This window comes from Apis dorsata, unplaced genomic scaffold, assembly GCF_000469605.1.
Source record: "Apis dorsata unplaced genomic scaffold, Apis dorsata 1.3 scaffold_220, whole genome shotgun sequence".
Taxonomy (NCBI): Eukaryota; Metazoa; Arthropoda; class Insecta; order Hymenoptera; family Apidae; genus Apis; species Apis dorsata.
In genome coordinates, this window is record NW_006263502.1 from 1,063,535 (window position 1) to 1,068,934 (window position 5,400).

Here is a 5,400-nt window from a genome sequence, read left to right on the forward strand (position 1 = left end):
AGAAATATTATTCAAATACAAGATAGAATAATATCAAATTAGAATATATTTAGACAAGATTTTTATAATAAAATAAACATCAAATAAATAATTATATTAAATATTTATTTTCTTATATAATATTTATTTTGTTTAAAAAATTATATCATTTCCATAAATAATATTTATATTATGTAAATTATGAAATAAATATCTTTTCTCGTTTTTCAAATCAATCTATATTCATTTAGATTTCAAGGTTCAGCATACTTGAAATACATATATTTAGAAAAACAATTTGTAAGACATTTAAACGCGCCAAATCAATGTATCATACAACGCTATAACAGCTGTACATATATATAATACAACGAAATTGAAAACAAAACAGTATGCAAACAAGCGTTCGTAATCTGAGTGTGAGAATATATATGTAGATAGTAGTTTAGCATGATTACATCTGCTAAATCAATAATAAAATTACAAAATTAAAAAATTATATTAATATAAAATATATTGTAAAATTAAAAATGATATCTATATGATGAAATGTCATGAGTTAGCTACGCATTTATAATGATTCATCAAGAAATCACTTAAAACTTACTGCATTTTACAGACAGTAGCTTTCTCTTTACAGACGTGTACTCTCGAAATGGAAATTATGTTTGACACCTATTCTAAAGTTGAATAACACATGCGAACCTCTTACTTTCCCTTCTGTTTTTTTCACCACTTGACCGAATATGATTGAATCAAGATCTGCTTGCGTTACCAGCTACACCAATCCATTCTTATACACTCAAACACAGACAAGGTATAAAATAGATTTACAACCTTACGAAATTTCTGTATCATGTTCTGAAATACCGATTGCAAAAATAAAATCAACATTAAAAATAATTTTTTTAGTATTTTTAAAAAGACTATTCTCATACATTAAAAATCAATAAAATAAAATAGATATTAGAGTCATTTTTTATAAATTTATAAAATTGTAAAAGAAATATAGACAAGAACAAATAATGAGAAAAAAACAAAGAAAAAAATTAAACAATCAGTGCTATTTTTAGAGATGAAACAAATATAGATAAAGAAAATACATGTAAGACAATAGAGATGTGATCTCGACTATCAATACTATTTCTTAAGTATTAAAGATCTTCAAAGACATAAATTAAAGAAGGAATTGAAATTAGCATCAGTTGGATTAAAAGCATCTTTCTAAAAATAAAATCTCAAGAGATGGCGCTAATCTTAAATTCTTACTTTATTTTTTCTATTATTGAAGAAATGTCTTTGAATCTTAAGAGATGGTACTGATAGTTAATTTTTATCTTTTTATATCTTTTTCTATTATATATTCTTATTATTTATGTTTTATTTGAAGATGATAATAATTCCAATTTTTAACCTATTTTTATCCTTTTTTCACTATTTATTCTTTTTGTCTATATTTGCTCCTCTGCAAAATTAATGTGTTCAAAAGATGACTTCGATATTTTATTAATGAACTTTATTATCTTCTTTGCCTAATCTATTAACTAAAAATTTTAACACTTTAAGTGAAATTATATATTGTAATAGATAAATATTCTGATATAAATTTGACAATTCGGCGACAAATGTGAAATTGGTTTTAGAATCTTTTTAATAATTATACTTTCAATATAAAAGAATACGTTCAAGTCGCTATTCATTTATCATTTATAATAAAAAAAAATAAATGAATGTAATATTGAAAATGATATTAAAATGATAAGACTCTTAATGCTCCGAAATATAGAATAAAAAAAATATATTGAATATTTAGATCTATTTTCTACCTTGTTTGTGGTTTTATCACATTTGAAACAGAGTTAATTCAAACTGAATGTCCTTCGAAGATGACGCTGCGAACATCTTCATTGTGGCTCCACCTTTAGGATAAAGAATTTATTAGTTCCATGGAAACGTACGATAACAGTTTATAATAGTTGTTCCAATTATAAAATTCATTTAAACAAAAATAACGCATTATTCTTCAATAATGTTAAAAAAATATCGTTATTGCTATGCAATTAGTAAACCTAACCTCTCCAATATTTGTATTCTGCAAAATTGGTCATGGGGTACTTGATCATGGATTGTGTATTCGCGCATGATCAGACAGAATATAAATCTTTTCGTGTCAAAAAAGTTTCTTTATTGTGTGTATATCTTAAACGATAGTGTTATTTGTGAAAGCGTCGAAAATATAAACAAACTATTTTACACATTATTTTTAACATTTTGCGTTATTTTCGTTTTGCTTATTGTCGACTCAAACAGTTAGTATGACTATCGTCGAGGTTTGTTTTCGTGTGAAAAGACGATTCGCTGTGCTCAAAGTTATGCATTGTCGTTTGCACGGCTGTATTTATTTAACATAGCTAAATACTCGTTTGTCATAAAGTTTTTTCATAGATTTCGATAATACAGAAATGCGAGCTACAAATCATATTCATCGTGACGCGATTGAGTTTTATTTACATGCAGACTAAGCTGACAAGCATAAACATGGCCGTCGTGCTTTGTGATGATTACTTGTGCCAGTTTGAATTCAAAGAAGTCCTGCGAGAACGGAAATAATGGATGGAATGCATGCATCCAAGATATCCAGGTAATAAGACACTTTCGTCCTTTTTAAACATTCTCAATGCTCTGCGATTATAGTTCACTTCGATTATGTATTTTGATTTTATCGTGCATCACGAAGATATATTTGCACGTACGTTATTGGATATGTGTTCTTTCTTTTTGTTTTTCTCTATTTTTTCTTCATGTAATCGCAGAGGTGATTGAACTTACTAGACATACGTCATACGCATTGTTAACACGTAACGCGATCGCAATCATAGCTCAGCTGACTACTATTGACCTATTGATGTGTTTCTGTCAGTAGTTTTCTGGGCTGTTTTGTAATGGAATTACTGTATGCTTTGGCTTTTTATTTTTCCTCATATAATGTTTTTTCGTTTCATCGAATTAATATTTTTTTAGAGCATTATATGTTATATTTATTAGAATAATATGTCAGTTTGATTTAATTATACTTTTATTTATTAAGTGATTTATTTTGTAATATAAGAATATTTTAATAATGAATATAAATCTATATATAAATATATGTAATATATAATTATAGTTGCTAATTAGTGTTTAATTTCCATTATCTTTTTATAAAAATTATATTATATTTTCAAGAGTTAGTTATCTATTTTATTTATCTTATATTATTTGATACATAAAAATTAATGATATAATAAATGTAAAAATTATATATAAAAGATATGTTAATTTTAAAATTGTTTTCAATTATGTGTTACATATTTTTTAAGATTATATTTTTTTGATATATGATATTGAATTCATATATAATATTATTTTGATTTATTTTGATATTTTGGTTTGCTTATGCTTCAAATTTATATATAAGCATGTTTAAAAAATATATATTGAATGTATTTTATAACAAAAATATGAAATGAAAAGACAAATGACACTAATTAAATAGTGAAAGTTATGAAATCTAATGAGAATATAATGAATAATAAAGAATATTTAAAGTTATATTTTTCTTTTATATTATTATTCATGTTAATAATATATAAATATATAAATAACATTAAAAACTATATATTTAAAATTTCATGTTAAATTTTATTAATATTTTAGGATAGGATAGTTTTTATTATTTATATAGCATAATGATATTTTTTTCTTAAATATATTATATTTTATTCTTTGTATATAAATTAAATTGATTATTAAAAATCATATTTAGATATTTATAAATATTATTAAGTTTATTTTTAAATATATATTAAAATATTTAAATTTCAAAAAATAAAGATTATGAAAGATACTATATTTTTTTTTATTTCTATTTTTATTAAAATATTATATAATATTTAAAAAAATGTTTGTGAAAAATAAGAATTAATAATTTTTCTTGAATTTATATATATTGTACTTTAATATTTTCTTAAATAAACATAGTGTTACATTCAATATAATAAATATATATGATTATCATATGAGATTCACATATTTTATGGTATTATATTTGCAATAATTAGTTTCATCACATAATCATATTTTGTCATCAAAGTTATCAAATAAAGATTATAATTGTATTAGTGTAGTTGTGACATTATACATAAAATAAAAAAAAACTAGTTCAAAAAAGTCACAAATACATCAATATATCACTTTTCTGTTATCAAGTCATTTTAAATATCCATTATCCATTTTATTGCACTTGCCTGTAAACAATTATTTTTGATAGAAATTAATGCTTAATTATAATAAATAAGCTTTCGCAATAGATCAGGCAATTAAAAGAAATTTTTTAAAAGATCTTAACTTCCAGAACAGCTTAATAAAATAATTCTTGATAAGATTATTACTACAATTATGTGTTATTCAACATCTGATGATTTTCAAAAATTTGTTCCTTTCAAGCGTCGATAATTTCGTCGGAAATGGATGAAAAAAGTATCGAGAATTGAGCGTATCCATTTAAAAGGCGCTTCCGAATTCAATGCAGTGCACTTTCTAGGTAAATATTGTATGTTGGCTAACAAAGTGAAAGTTTAAGATGCGATAAACTTTCATTATTTTTACGTAAATCATTTCGATATATATTTTTTCGATATTTTTATTTTTTCTTATAAATAAAAAAATAGAATAACACATTAAATAATAAAAAAACATTCTTTAAATATTTAAGTTTCTTAGATAGTGAATTTTGAAATAAATTTTAGACGATAAATTTTATAATTATTAAAAATTTCTAAAATTAATTTTTCAGGTAATAAATAGAATCATGCATGGTAAAAATTTTGTTTATTTAAAAAATCTGTATTTAATATATTTAATATATTTGACATTATTGCTTTAAAATATTGATCTTGAAATATGTTAATTTTGAATATTAAAATTATATAGATGAAAACATTATTACAAATGAGAAAACACATCGAAATTGATACTTGTTTTCGAGTAAATCAAATGATTTTTCTTGAGTTGTTATTTTTTTCTTTTTACATTATAATTTAAGATTTATTTATGTATTGTATAATCGCATATTTGGTCAATGTTTAAAGTGACCTGTTTGCGTGAACTCAGATAAGAACAGAAAAAAGTTTTATACATTGATAAAACATTTATTCATTACAAATATATAAACTTTTACATAAATATAATATTGTTGAATAAAAAGTCTTTTCACATAATATTTTGCCTTTTATCTTTAAAATATTTTTATATAATTTATCTATTTGTACAATATTTTTAAAAGTTAAAAAAAAATTAAATTTCTTATTTTAATTTATTATAATTATAATAATTATTATATAATATTATATAATAATTATAATTATAAAATGTTAATTATAT

At 22.1% G+C, this 5,400-nt stretch overlaps 2 protein-coding genes across 4 annotated transcripts in view; one reads left to right on the forward strand and one right to left on the reverse strand.

The window, feature by feature from the left end:
* LOC102671127 (GTP-binding protein 2) overlaps positions 1 to 789 on the reverse strand; it is a 4,045-nt gene extending 3,256 nt beyond the window's left edge. The window contains exon 1 of the mRNA XM_031510272.1: positions 587 to 789. The gene's annotated coding sequence lies outside the window, so the exon portion shown is untranslated. The remainder of the gene's footprint in view (positions 1 to 586) is intronic.
* A 1,147-nt stretch (positions 790 to 1,936) lies between these two features.
* Positions 1,937 to 5,400, forward strand: part of LOC102677483 (BTB/POZ domain-containing protein 7) — a 29,818-nt gene continuing 26,354 nt past the window's right edge. Inside the window, exons 1-2 of one of the 3 annotated variants that reach the window (XM_006615272.2) lie at positions 1,937 to 2,620; positions 4,465 to 4,561. The gene's annotated coding sequence lies outside the window, so the exon portion shown is untranslated. The remainder of the gene's footprint in view (positions 2,621 to 4,464; positions 4,562 to 5,400) is intronic. The other 2 variants (XM_006615274.2, XM_006615273.2) reach the window with 2 other exon arrangements.